A 15,499-nucleotide genomic window follows, 5' to 3' on the forward strand; every position below is an offset into this window, starting at 1 on the left:
CCTTTAATTTTTATAGTTTTTTATAGAATCACTGTTACACTAGAAAAAGAAATAAATTCCACGTACCTCTTAACTATGCTAATTATGTGTTCCATAAACATGTATCCTAGACTGGCCCTATTGAAAGTGTTGGGGATATTAAATAAGATGATCCTTATTCTCATATGGCTTATAGTCTAATAAGTTAAAGATATACACAAGCAATGAAAACATAACGTTTCAGGTGCTATATGGGAGGGCCGTAGGAGAGACTAACCACATTTTGGAAGAACACTGGGGAAGGCTTCACAAAGGAGATAACATTTTATCTAGTTCTTTGGGAATGAATAGGAGTTTTCAGGTAGAGGATATGGGGAAAAGATATCTGCAAAAGCACAAGTAATTGTAAATAGCTGAGTATAATTGGAACATGGGATGATTATGAATAAGTGATAGGAAATGAAGCTAGAAAGATTGATTGTGGTCTGACTTTGAAGAGCTTTCCAATCCATGCCAAGCAAAAATGAAAACTTGTGTTTTGTAATGAAGCACAAGCAATCGTATAATTGGATTTACATTCTAGAAGACTGCCATTTGAGCAGGCAGAGGTTGAAGTAATGAAGACCAATCAAGTGGTTACTCTGTAGGCCAGGAGAGATTATGAGGGCCTGAGCCAAGGCAGCAAGATGGAGAAGAGGAAACCTGACAGAACACACTAACTGATGTGGTGGAGCAGGGATGAAGAAATAGTCAAGGATGGTTGACCAGCCATGATTCAGTTACAGATCATACAAGTCACTCTGGTTAAAGTAAGCAAGGAATTAGACATCTACAAAATACTTGAAAGCGTTGAGGAAGCAGTTTCTAGACTGAGCCTCCAGAGATGTCTCCCAGAATACCATAGAACAAGCCCACAAAGGAAACTGCCTCCTTGCTGTGGTCATGGAACACTTTGCTATAGTCAAGGACAACAGGAGACTGTTGTCCCAGCTGTGAGCACCAGGATCATACCACTTTAACTGCGCTGGGGATCAGGAAGTTCCCTACTCTGCTTCCCAGAATCTGGCTCCAGAACCATGTTACCCTACTATAATTTACACTAACAAAGTGAGTCTTTTGCATGCTACTCCTACTTCCCCACTTAGCCCAGTTCTGAATTTAAATCTTACCCAGGTGTATCTGATTGATGGAATATAAATCCCATCTAAAACCCACAAAACCATTCTGAAAAAAGAAAGGAGGCATTGAATTCAAGAAACAATGCCTACATAATGAAAGAAATCAGTAAAATTTATAGTTGTCTGAATAAGTATTAATGTATAATGTTAAAAAGATTAAATAACCTAAAAATAAAAATCCAAGAAAATCCTAAGAGAATGGAAGGTTAAAGTTTACTTTCTTTCCCTGTTTAGGAGAGATAATAGGTACTAATTAAAAACAAAAATTGATGGAAAAATACACATTTGTGTGTATTAAAATATTAAGGGTTTTCATTAGAAAAAGATTAGATGGATAATTCCTAAACTACTAAAAGGAAAACGGTGATCAACAAAAAGCAGGAAGAAAAAAAATAGCATTTGGGTTATCACCATAAATATTAATAAAGTCTTCTATTAATAGATACTAACTCTCAGATTGAATTAAAAACATGTTTTATCAGAGATACCTCTAAAAAACCCCTAAAGGCTTAAAGCAAAGGGATGGAAAATGTATAATGAGCTAAATGCCAACAACAAACAAATACAGGAATATTAGTGGTTAATAATGATAGAATTGATGACACTAAAAACTACAATCCACCAGAAAATAGTTATGAAACAGTGTAACTAAGACTACAGCTTTTAAACATATCAACAAATAGAAGCATATATTGACAAATTTTTCAGTTATTGTAATAGATATTAATATGCTTCTCTCATAAATCAGATCAAATCAACTAAAATAAGAAAGACTATAGAGGATTTGAATAACATAGTTAACACATTTTATCAAATAAATATACTTAAAATCTTGTGCTGACAACCTTATTCCCAGTTCAGAAAAAAAAACACATATTTTATTCAAACATCTATGGAATGTTTGTAAAAGATGATCATATATTAAACTCAAAGTAAATCTTCAAGTATCTCAAAAAGCATACTCATACAAATCACATTTTCTAATCATAATATTATAAAATTAGAAAATAATGGGTCAGGATAGCCAAAAACTCATCTAGTTGGAATTGGGATGGGAAGTAGGGTAGACAGCAGATGCAAGCTTCCAGAAAACAAAATACAAATGCCTTTAAACTTAAAAAAGAGGATGTTTGATCAAAGTCATAGACTTTGAGATAACTTTGTGGGAAAAGACTAGAAATGTGATGATATGCAGCAGCAGTCCTCAACCTTTTTGGCACCAGGGACTGGTTTCATGAAAGACAATTTTGCCACGGACAGTTGATTTTTTCAAAATGCTTACCTCTAAGTGTTGAATTGGAGGGAGACACTAGGATTCCAAAGTACATAGATACTTTTTACTCTATGTTTCTATGAACCTCTTGAATTATCTTCTTGCTTTTTGTTCTATCTTTTTTTTTGTTTTTTATCCTTTTTTAAAAAGCATTTAAAAATACTTTAATGCTTTTGAATTAAAGAGGAAATTAAAGCTAAAATAATAAATCATATATAAATGAGTTTGACAATAAGAATACTATATGTCAAAACTTCTGGGATGTGACCAGAGCTGTGCTGACAGGAAATTGTATATCTTTAATGTAGTTGTTAAAAAACAAGAAAGATTAGAAAGTAATGAATGAAGCTTTTACTTCAGGAACCTAGAGAAATACCAAAGTAAGGCAAAATTCTAAAAATTGGAAAAAAGAAGTTCATAAAGATAATAGCAGCTTTTAAAGAAATAAGAATTTGAAAGAGAATAGTTAGCCAATAAAAGCAAACACTGACTCTCCAGAAAATCCGAGAATTCAACTATTAAACTTTTTGAATCAATCGGAATATATAACAATGAGGCCAGATACTAGATTAACATATCAAAATAATTAATATTTCTTCATACCAATAATAAGCTGTTGAAAATAGTATTAGAAAAAGTACCCCATTTATAGAGGCAAAGAAACTATGAAATACCAGAAAATACACCTTATAAAAAAGTAACTCTGACATACACAATAAAATTGGGAACAGGCCTGGCATGGTGGCTCATGCCTGTAGTCCTAGCACTTTGGGAGGCTGAGGCAGATGGATCGCTTGAGCCCAGGAGTTTGAGACCAGCCTGGGCAACATGGCAAGACTCCATCTCTAGAAAAAACACAAAGACTAACCAGGCATGTGGCTCACGCCTGTGTTCCTAACTACTTGTTGGGGCTGAGGCAGGAGGGAGGATCGCTTGAGCGTGGGAGGCTGAAGCTGCAGTGAACCATGATCTGCGCCACTGTACTCTGATCTAGGTGACAGAGCAAGACCCTGTCTCTTAAATAAATAAATGAAAATACAATTAGGAACAAAAAGGAAGTTTAAAAATGAATATTTACAATGTTAACATATTCCAAGACTTAATATTGTAAAGATGCCAATTTATCCAAATTAAATTACAAATTTACTTAATTCTCAATCAAAAATCCCAGTATGGCGCTTTGCAGACGCTGCCGCCGAGGAAAGTCCTGTACTACTAGCCATGGTCAACCCTACCGTGCTCTTCGACGTTGCTGTCGACGGCGAGCCCTTGGGCCGCGTCTCCTTCGAGCTGTTTGCAGACAAGTTTCCAAAGACAGCAGAAAATTTTCGTGCTCTGAGCACTGGAGAGAAAGGATTTGGTTATAAGGGTTCCTGCTTTCACAGAATTATTCCAGGGTTTATGTGTCAGGGTGGTGACTTCACACGCCATAATGGCACTGGTGGCAAGTCCATCTACGGGGAGAAATTTGAAGATGAGAACTTCATCCTAAAGCATACAGGTCCTGGCATCTTGTCCATGGCAAATGCTGGACCCAACACAAATGGTTCCCAGTTTTTCATCTGCACTGCCAAGACTGAGTGGTTGGATGGCAAGCATGTGGTCTTTGGCAAAGTGAAAGAAGGCATGAATATTGTGGAGGCCATGGAGCGCTTTGGGTCCAGGAATGGCAAGACCAGCAAGAAGATCACCATTGCTGACTGTGGACAACTCGAATAAGTTTGACTTGTGTTTTATCTTAACCACCAGACCATTCCTTCTGTAGCTCAGGAGAGCACCCTTCTACCCCATTTGCTCACAGTATCCTAGAATCTTTGTGTTCTCGCTGCAGTTCCCTTTGGGTTCCATGTTTTCCTTGTTCTCTCCCATGCCTAGCTGGATTGCAGAGTTAAGTTTATGATTATGAAATAAAAACTAAGTAACAACAACAAAAAAAATCCCAGTGTGATTTCTCAGGACCCTAAAACAAGATACATTTTATATCTTAGAAAGGCATTTATCATCTCATGTTAATGAAAATGTTCTACTGTACTTTCTCATACTTCCTGAAGGTTTGTAACATGTAGCTCACATTTTTACAGTTTTATATGATCATCATATAGTGAAAATACAAGCAGACAGGGAATATATTTTCAGCATGTTTAACAAAATTTTTAAGAAATCCTACAAATTTAGTAAGAAAAAAGACAGTTGAGATAATAGGGAAAAAAAGGCAAAACATATAAAGAGAAAACTCACAAGAAGAAATATGAATAGCCAGATAATGTAAGCCCAAACTCACTTGTCATCAGAGAAATACAACTTAAATTAAAATAATAAGATGTCATTTTTGCCAATGAGTTAACTTAAAAATTTAAAAAGCAATAATATCAATGACTTTTTAGTATTTAGGATGATGTACACTGTACATGTTGGTAGAAGTGTAACATGACTTTTGGTGGAAGGTAGTTTTGCAATGTCTATCAAAATTTAAAGCATACATATATTTGAACCCTGTAGTTTTAGTACTAGGAATATATCCTATTGAAATACACATATGCACAAGTTATTTATGTAGTAGGCTACCATGCTTTATTGTTTGTAGTTACTTAACTTTGGAAAGTAAACAAATGCCAAATAATTGGTAAAACTAAGTATATCATAATACTTCTACATTTACAGATGTAGAATCTATATGATACTATTTATATTATAGTAGATAATATGACTGTAAAAGAAGGAGGGTGGGGAGAGAAAGATTGAGGTAACTCTCCTGTTCTGACATGAAATGATCCAGAGACAGTTCATTGAATGAAATACGGCATAAAACTATTTACATTATGACCCAATGTTATTTAAAACAACATAACAAATATGTAGACATAAAAATATGGAAACACAGAAAGGGAGTTGACAGGATGAACACCTGGGAGGATATAGATATGAGGAGTGGTGGTAGAGTAGTTGAAGAATGATTTTCAGGTTTTATTCTATGTCTGTACGGTTTGAAAAGAGTAGTTTTTGAGTTTTACTCTGTATATATCTGTATAAGATTAGCAATATATTGAACTTCTGTTTCTGAAAATGATGAGTTTGGTTGTTTTTACCATTCCTTGAGTTAAAAACAATACAAAATGCTAGACAAAATAAAAACCTTCATAAAAGTTTTGGGGAGCCAGTAAGGTATAACATAATTACCAGGCCAGAATCTATGGGAAAATGAGAACATTGAAAATTAAGGTAGACACAAAGCTCTTAGAAACAAACTTACTTTTCCTGCTTTTACACACCATTCAACACTTCCGATGCCAGATATGTGAGGGAGTTTTCCCCACATGCCAGCCTGGCAATTCAGCAGCAGACATCAGCTGGGTGCCCTCTAATTCAATTTAATTCGGACACTGCCTACCTGGAGATAGTGTCAGATCCCACAGGTTGAAAGATCAGTCCCACAAGACAGCTCCTCCCCACCAAACCCAGCCTCCCTACATCACATGCCAGTTGCAAGCACAAGTTGTGACCTGTGCTTCTGCCTGATCAGCTATAAAGTGGGATTCTGACAACCCCCTTCTTGGGGAGGTTCTATTAGTTTGCTTAGAGTGGCTCACAGAACACAAGGAAACACTTTAGTTACATTTACCCAGTTATTATAAAGGATATGACAAAGGATACAGATGAACAGCCAGATGGAAAAAATGCATAGAGCAAGCCATGTGGGAAGGGGCACAGAGCTTCCATGCCCTCTCCAGGCATACCACACTTCAGGAACCTCCACGTGTTCATCTATCCAGAAGTTCTCTGAATCTTGTCCTTTTGGGTTTTTATGGAGACTTCATTATGTAGGCATGATAAATGAAATCATTGGCTATTGGTAATCAAGTCAATTTTCAGCTCCTCTCCCCTCCCCTGAGGTTGGCGATGGGGCTGAGGGTCCCACCCCTCTAATTATGCCTTGGCCTTTCCAGTGCCCAGCGCCCATCCTAAAGCTATCTTGCTCACACACCTCAGGTACCAGCCATCTCATTAGCATAAAAACATTCTCATTACTCCTGCAATTCCAAGGGTTTTAGGAACTTTTTGCCAGGAAATGGGAATGGAGAGAGTACAGGGATGGACAAAGACCAAATGTAAATTTTATCATATCGTAGAGACTGTTTGATCCAGAGGCATTTCAAGGAAACATACATTTTTGTTCTGCTAGCCTAGAACAGTAGAAATGATGGAAATCAAAGCCCAGGGCTCCATCTAAAGTGGTAAATATAAATTGACGTCTTCCTAAGATTAAAATGAAACCCCAGTGGCTATACCATCAGGTCAGAAATAAGCCTACCTCTTCTCCCCACTCAGGAATTTCCAAGGAAAGTTGCCTTGATATGAGCAGAAAAGAGGAAAGTTGTCCCTAAGCAAATGTAAACAAAAAGCAGTCCTCATATAGATGTACAGCCTGAATTCATAACACATAGCTAGTTTAAAATAATATAAAAGTTTAAATATCACTGTCTGTAAATATCTGGAAGAAGCAAATGTACCTCCTCTCTGGAAGAAGCTACTTTCACCTTGTCTCAAAGAATCCTCGTGGCTAATTTTTAAGGGCAATTACCAGCATACAATGAAAATATAAATAACCAGTCACACAAGAAAATAAGACATTATGTAAAAGAACTGGAAGGAAAAAACAGACTACAGAAGCAGATCCATGAATACTTTAAATATTGGTATTATCATGCATAGACTATAAAACGACTGTGCCTAGTATATGTCATGATATACAAGATAAGCTTGAAAATATCTGAAGAGAATAAGAAATTGTGAAAAATGATCTGGCAGACATGAAAGGAAACCAAAAGAAATTATATAAATGAAAAATGTAATACACAAAGTTAAAATTTAATGAGGAGGTTTAACAGCTGACTAGACGCAGTTGAAAAGAGATCCATAAACTGAGAGACAGACTAGAAGAGATTTTCTGGAATGTAGTACAAAAAGGAAAGAAGATAGAGTATATGAGAAAGTGGCTACGAAATTTGGAGAATAAAGTGAGTTGGAAGGTTTAACATCTGACTGAAGTTTCAAAAAGACACAATGGAGAGCATAGAGTAGAGGCAATATTAAAACAGATAATGGCAAATATTGTTCAGAACTGATGAAATACACAAACCACACATTAAATAAGCCCAGCTAATCACAAAAAGGATAAATGAAAAGAAATCTACACCTAGTCACATCACAGTGAAACTACAGAATTCTAAATATAAGGTGAAAAGTTTTAAAAACAACCAGGAAAAGAGAGGTTACCTTGAAAAGAGTGGAGGTCAACAAATTGATTTCGTAACAGCAGCAGTGGATGCCAGAAGATAGGATAATGAATGATGAGTTCAATGTACTGAAGGAAATTACCAACCTAGAATTCTATGCACAGCAAATATGTCTTTTAAGAATGAAGGTGAAATAAAGATATTTGAAACAAAATAATAAAAACAAAATCTAAGAGAATTCCCATTAGTATTCTTACACTAAAAGAAATTATAAAGCTTATAATTAAGGCAGGACAGTGACCCCAGTTAGAAGGTCTGAGATGCAAGAAAAGCTAAGGAGCAAGGAAAGTACTAAATATGTTGGATAAGGCTAAATGAACATTGGCCATATAAATTAGGGGTATCCAATCTTTTGGTTTCCTTGGGCCACATTGGAAGAAGAATTTTCTTGGGCTACACGTAAAATACACTAACACTAATGACAGCAGATGAGCTAGAAAAAAAATCACAAAAAAAAAACTCATAAGAAAGTTTACAAATTTATGTTGGGCCACATTCAAAGCCATCCTGGACCACATGTGGTGGCCCGTCAGCCACAGGTTGGACAAGGTTGATAGAGATCAACAGTAATAACATTTTGTGGGGTTTAAAAATATAAAATTAAAATACACTGCAACAGTAGTATATGTAGCAGGAAGGAGTAAATGGAGATATTGTATTTTAGGACCTTGTATTATCTGGGATGGAGATAAATATAGCGATTAACTTTATATATTAGTGGGTTAATGTTGTTCGTGTTGTAATTTCTGTGGTAACCAAATAATAAGCAAATATATAGCTTCTAAATTAGTAAGGTAGGCAAAGAGAAAACGAAAAATAGAACATGTGGATTAAGCAGAAAGAAAAGAAAATGGTAGATTTAAACATAAATAGTGGTATATCAGCATGTATGTTCCTATCACTACCAGTACTGCTTAAAACAAGAAGCATTTATTTTTTTCTTTAAGTCTATAGGTCAGCTAGGTGGATCTTCTGCCTTCAGCTGGGGTCCTCATGTATCAGTAGTCACCTGTGGATTGGTAGGCAACTCTGCTGATCTAACCTTGGCTCTCTCACTTGTTTGAGGGTTGGCTGGCTGTAACCTGGTCTAGGAAGGCCTTAGCTGGGACAGCCTGTCTCTGCTACACATGGTCTCTCATACTTCAGAAATCTGCCTGGGCTTGTTCTCATGGCAGAGGCAGGGTTCAAAGAAAAAGAAACATGCAAGGCCTCTTGAGTCCTATGCTAAGAACTGACATACCATCATTTAACCCACATTCTTTTGGTCAAATCAGATAACAGAGCAACACTTAAGGGGCGTGAGAGTAGGCCTTATGTAGCTGTAAAATCACATTGTAAAGGACATGGATGCAAGGAAGCCATAATACAACCATCAATGTAATGAATCTATCTTAATGATAAAATGCAAATATACTAATTGTTCTGATTGAAATGCAAAGATTGGCCGGGCCTGGTGGCTGGTGCCTGTAATCCCAGCACTTTGGGAGACCAAGACAGGCAGATCACCTGAGGTCAGGAGTTCAAGACCAACCTGGCCAACATTGTGAAACCCCGTCTCTACTAAAAATACAAAAATTAGCCGGGTGTGGTGGAATGTGCCTGTAATCCCAGCTACTCAGGAGGCTGAGGCATGAGAATCACTTGAACCCAGGAGGCAGAGGTTGCAGTGAGCTGAGACCGTGCAGCTGCACCTCAGCCTGGGTGACAGAGTGAGACCCTATCTCCAAAAAAAACCAAAAAAATAAAATGCTAAGATTGTCAAACTGAATAAAAAAATGAAGTTCAACTACATGTTGTTTACAAGAGATACATCTGAAATATGTTTACATAAATGTTGAAAGCAAAAAAGTGAGAAAAGATAAACAACATAAATACTACCAAAATAAAAATGGAGTAGCTATTGAGGACTCAATAGACTTGAAAGTTGAAAGTAATACTAGAAATAAAAAGGATCATTTCAAAATGATAATAGGTTCGGTTCACTAGAAAACTATAGGACATTTAAATTTGTATGCACTTATTAGCATAACCTTAAAAATGTATAATCCCAAAATTGACAGAACTACAAATCCACAATTACAATTAGTGGGAAGTTTTAATACATCTCTGAGTAATTAATAGAAAAAGGATATAAAATGCTTGAATAATGTGATAAATTTGACCTAATTACCACTTAGAGAACATTGCCCCCAGCAGCTACACATTCTTGTCAAGCATACATGGAACATTTAAAAAAATTGACCAAATACTATTCATAAAGCAAATGTCCAGAGATTGCAAAGAATTGAAATCACATGGAGCATGTTTTCTATTCAAAATGCAGTCAATCTTTAACCTGACTACAAAATGATAACCAGGAAATTTCCATATATTTGAAAATTAAGAAACACATTTCTAAATAACCCATAGGTTAAAGATAATTTCATAATAGAAATCTGAAACTACCTTGAACTGAAATATAATAAAAATACCCATTTCAAAACTTGTGGGATCAAGTTAAAGTGGTGCTAAATGGAGACAACCTTGACATGGGTGTAGTAGGAAAGAATAAAAGCTGAAAATGAATGCGCTAGAACACTTATCTCACCAAGGTAGCAAAAGAGTAGCAAAATAATCCAGAAGAAAGTTAAAGAAAAAGAAATGATGTTAAAACAGTATTAATGTAAAGTTGATTATGTGAAAAGACTAATAAAAATGATATAAGATGTGTATAGGCATTACTTTTGTAATTTAAAGAAAATCAGTAAAGAAAGTAAATGGAAATAGGGGCCAAGATGGCAAATTAGCAGTAGCTGCGGTCGGAGACTCCCACTGAGAAGAACAAAATGGTGAGTGAATCCTGCACCAGCAACTGAGGTATCCAGGCCCTGTTATTGGGACTGACTGGGCATTTGGCATGACCCATGGAGAGAGAGGAAAAGCAGGGTGGTGCGATGGCCCACCTGAGAGCCACACAGGGCAAGGGGAGCTCCCACCCCCAGCAAAGGGAGGCAGTGAGTGATTGTGCTACCCTGCCTGGGAAACCACACTTTTTCCATGGATCTGTGCAACCCACAGATCAGGAGATCCCCCTCATGAGCCCATGCCACCAGGGCCTTGGATCTCAAGAATAGAGCTGTGCATATTCTCAGTGACCACTTGGCTGGATACTGCCTAAGGCTACCGAGTTCCTCAGGGGAGAGGCAGTCACCATCACTGAGGCTGCCTGCTACCTCCTTGGGACAGATGCCATCACTGCAGCTGCCTGCTGCCTAAGATGACTGAGCTCCCCAGGGGAGGGGCAGATGCCATCACTGCATCTGACTGCTGCCTAAGACCACTGAGCTCCCAGAGAGAGGGGTGGCAGCCATCACTGCAGTAACCCATCCTGCTTACTAGGTGGGGCCTCCCTGCAGGAATTTCAGCAACTCCAGCCAGGGGTTTAGGGACAGAACTCTGACCTCTCTGGGACTGAGCCCCTGAGGGGCAGCCATAGTCTCCACAGATCAGCAGACTTAGTCTTTCTCCTGCTGGCTCTGAGGTATCTGGGTAGTCCAGACAAGTGGGATTCCTCCCAGTGCAGTGCACCCCTTCCACTAAGGGACAGCCAGAGTGCTTTATTAAGCAGGTGCTGGATCTCATGCCTCCTGAGTGGGTGGGACTCCCCCCAGCAAGGGTTGCCAGACACCTTATACAGGAGCATTCCCACTGGCATCATATTGGTGCCCCTCTAGGACAGAGGTCCCAGAGGAAGGAGCAGGCAGTCATCTTTACTGTTTTGCAACCTCCACTGATGACACCTCCAAGTGCAGGAGGGACCCAGGCAAATAGGGTCTGGAGTGGACCCCCACAAACCACAGTAGCCCTACAGAAGAGGGGCTGACTGTTGAAAGAAAGCAAACAAAAAACAACAACAACAGCACAACAAAAAAGTCCCCATAAAAACCCCACCCAAAGGTTAGCAGCCTCAAAGATCGAAGCTGAATAAACTCACAAAGATGAAAAAGACTCAATGAAAAAAACACTGAAAACTCAAAAAACTAGAATGCCTCTCCTCCTCCAAATTATCCCAACACCTCTCCAGCAAGGACACAGAACTGGGTGGAAGGTGATATGGATGAATTGACAAAATAATGCAAAGAAGCCAAGAACCATGCTAAAAGATTGCAGGAGCTGTTAACCAGAATAACCAGTTTAGAGAGGAACATAAGAGGCCTGATGGAACTGAAAAAACACAAGAACTTCACAATGCAACCACAAGTATCAATAACTGAATATACCAAGCAGAGGAAAGAATTTCAGAGCTTGAAGACTGTCTTGCTGAAATAAGACAGGCAGACAAGATTAGAGAAAAAAGAATGAAAAGGAATGAACAAAACCTCTGAGAACTAGGGGATAATGTAAAAAGACAAAACCTACAACTGACTGGGGAACCTGAAAGAGACAGGGAGAATGGAACCAAGTTGGAAAACATACTTCAGGATATCATCCAGGAGAACTTCCCCTACCTGACAAGACAGGCTAACATTCATATTCAGGAAATCCAGAGAACTCCAGTAAGATACTCCATGAGAAGATCAACCCCAAGACACATAATTAACAGATTCTCCAAGGTTGAAATGAAGAAAAAAATGTTAAGGGCAGCCAGAGAGAAGGGCCAGTCACCTACAAAGGGAAGCCTATCAGACTAACAGTGGACCTCTCAGCAGAAAGCCTATAAGCCAGAAGAGATTGGAGGAAAAGCCATTACCAGCCACTGCAAAAACACACTGAAGTACAAAGACCAATGACACTATGAAGCAACTACATCAACAAGTCTGCAAAATAACCTGCTAGCATCATGATGACAGGACCAAATTCACACATAACAATATTAACCTTAAATGGGCTAAATGCCCCAATTAAAAGACACAGAATGGCAAGCTGGATAAAGAGTCAAGACCCATCAGTGTGCTGTATTCGAGAGACCCATCTCACGTGCAAAGACACACAAAATAAAATAAAATGAAATAATAAAGGGATGGAGGAAAATTTACCAAGCAAATTGAAAGAGAAAAAAAAAAAAAAGTAGGGGTTGCAATCCTAGTTTCTGACAAAATGGACTTTAAACCAACACAGATCAAAAAAGACAGAGAAGGGCATTACATAATAGTAAATGGATCAATTCAACAAGAAGAGCTAACTATCCTAAATGTATATGCACCCAATACAGGAGCACCCAGATTCATGAAACAACTTCTTAGAGACCTACAAAGAGTCTTAGACTCCCACACAATAATAGTGGGAGACTTTCACACCCCACTGTCAACATTAGATCATTGAGACAGAAAATTAACAAGGATTTTCAGAACTTGAACTCAGCTCTGAATCAAGTGGACCTTATAGATCTACAGAACTCTCCACCCAAAAACAACAGAATATACATTCTTCTCAGCACCACATGGTACTTACTCTAAAACTGATCACATAATTGGAAGTAAAACACTCCTCAGCAAATACAAAAGAACTGAAATCATAATAAGCTGTCTCTTGGACCACAGCTCAATCAAATTAGAACTCAGGATTAAGAAACTCACTCAAAACCACACAACTACATGGAAATGGAACAACCTGCTCCTGAATGACTTCTGGATAAATAATTAATTAAGGCAGAAACCAAGAAGTTATTTGAAACCGTTGAGAACAAAGAGTCAATATATCAGAATCTCTAGGACACAGCTAAAGTAGTGTTAAGAGGGAAATTTATAGCACTAAATGCCCACATCAAAAAGCTAAAAAGATCTCAAATCGACACCCTAACATCACGATTAAAAGAACTAGAGAAGCAAGAGCAAATAAACCCCAAAGCCAGCAGAAGACAAGAAATAACAAAGATCAGAGCAGAACTGAAGGAGATAGAGACATAAAAAACCCTTTAAAAAATCAATGAATCCAGGAGCTGTTTTTTTGGAAAAAATTAATAAAATAGACCTTTATTTAGACTAATAAAGAACAAAAGAGAGAAGAATGCAATAGACACAATAAAAAATGATAAAGTTGATATCACCATTGGCCCCACAGAAATACAAACAACCATCAGAGAATACTATAAATACCTCTATGCAAATAAACTAGAAAATCTAGAGGAAATGGATAATTCCTGGACACATACACCCTGCCAAGACTGAATTGGGAAGAAGTTGAATTCCTGAATAGACCAATAACAAGTTCTGAAATTGAGGCAATAATAAATAGCCTACTAATCAAAAAAAAGCCCAGGACCAGATGGATTTACAGCTGAATTCTACCAGAGATACAAAGAGGAGCTTTTATTCTGTACTTTTTTTTTTTTTTTACTTTAAGTTCTGGGATACCTGTGCAGAACATGCAGGTTGTTACATAGGTATACATGTGCCATGATGGTTGGCTGCACCCACCAAACTGTCATCCAGGTTTTAAGCCCTGCATGCATTAGGCATTTGTCCTAATGCTCTCCCTCCCCTTGCCCCCACCCCCGACAGGCCCCAGTGTGTGATGTTCCCCCACCGTGTCCTAGTGTTCTCATTTTTCAACTCCCACCTATGAGTGAGAACATGAAGTGTTTGGTTTTCTGCTTCTCTGTTGGTTTGCTGAGAATGATGGCTTCCAGCTTCATCCGTGTCCCTGCAAAGGACATGAATTCATTCTTTTTTATGGCTGCATAGTATTCCATGGTGTATATGTGCCACATTTTTTTATTCAGTCTATCGCTGATGGGCATTTGGGTTGGTTCCAAGTCTTTGCTATTATAAACAGTGCTGCAATAAACATACATGTGCATGTGTCTTTATAGTAGAATGATTTATAATCCTTTGGGTATATACCCAGTAATGGGATTGCTGGGTCAAATAGTATTTCTGGTTCTAGATCCTTGAGGAATCACCACACTGTCTCCCACAATGGTTGAACTAATTTACACTCCCACCAACAGTGTGAAAGAACTCCTATTTCTCCCCAGCTTCACCAGCATCGACTGTTTCTTGACTTTTTTTTTTGTAGAAATAAAAATATTTATTACGCTTTCTAAAATAAAGATATTTAAGATTTGATTGTATTTTAACTTTCCATTTTCATTTTTTTCATTTGAAAGAGAATTAATAAGTTTAAGGCACCTTTTACTAAAATTACTATTACTTTTTTTTTCACTTTTCTAAGAATTCTTTTTTTTTTCTTTTTTTTAATTATTATACTTTAAGTTCTAGGGTACATGTGCACAAGGTGCAGGTTTGTTACATATGTATACATGTGCCGTGTTGGTATGCTGCATCCATTAACTCGTCATTTACATTAGGTATATCTCCTAATGCTATCCCTCCCCCTCCCCCCTCCCTACAATAGGACCCGATGTGTGATGTTCTCCTTCCTGTGTCCAAGTGATCTCATTGTTCAATTCCCACCTATGAGTGAGAACATATGGTATTTGGTTTTCTGTTCTTGCGATAGTTTGCTGAGAATGATGGTTTCCAGCTACATCCATGTTCCTACAAAGGACACGAACTCATCCTTTTTTATGGCTGCATAGTATTCCATGATGTATATGTGCCACATTTTCTTAATCCAGTCTGTCACCGATGGACATTTGGGTTGATTCCAAGTCTTTGCTATTGTGAATAGTGCCGCAATAAACATACGTGTGCATGTGTCTTTATAGTAGTATGACTTATAATCCTTTGGGTATATCCCCAGTAATGGGATGGCTGGGTCAAATGGTATTTCTAGTTCTAGATCCTTGAGGAATTGCCACACTGTTTTCCACAATGGTTTAACTAGTTTACAGT

At 37.8% G+C, this 15,499-nt stretch overlaps 1 pseudogene across 1 annotated transcript; it reads left to right on the forward strand.

The window, feature by feature from the left end:
* The first annotated feature begins 3,610 nt into the window (after positions 1–3,610).
* Positions 3,611–4,354, forward strand: LOC112627772 (annotated as a pseudogene). The gene has a single exon (XR_003120224.1). The product of XR_003120224.1 is annotated as a peptidyl-prolyl cis-trans isomerase A pseudogene (transcript).
* Positions 4,355–15,499: the final 11,145 nt, after the last annotated feature.

This window comes from Theropithecus gelada, chromosome 7a (genome assembly GCF_003255815.1).
Source record: "Theropithecus gelada isolate Dixy chromosome 7a, Tgel_1.0, whole genome shotgun sequence".
NCBI classification, from domain to species: Eukaryota; Metazoa; Chordata; class Mammalia; order Primates; family Cercopithecidae; genus Theropithecus; species Theropithecus gelada.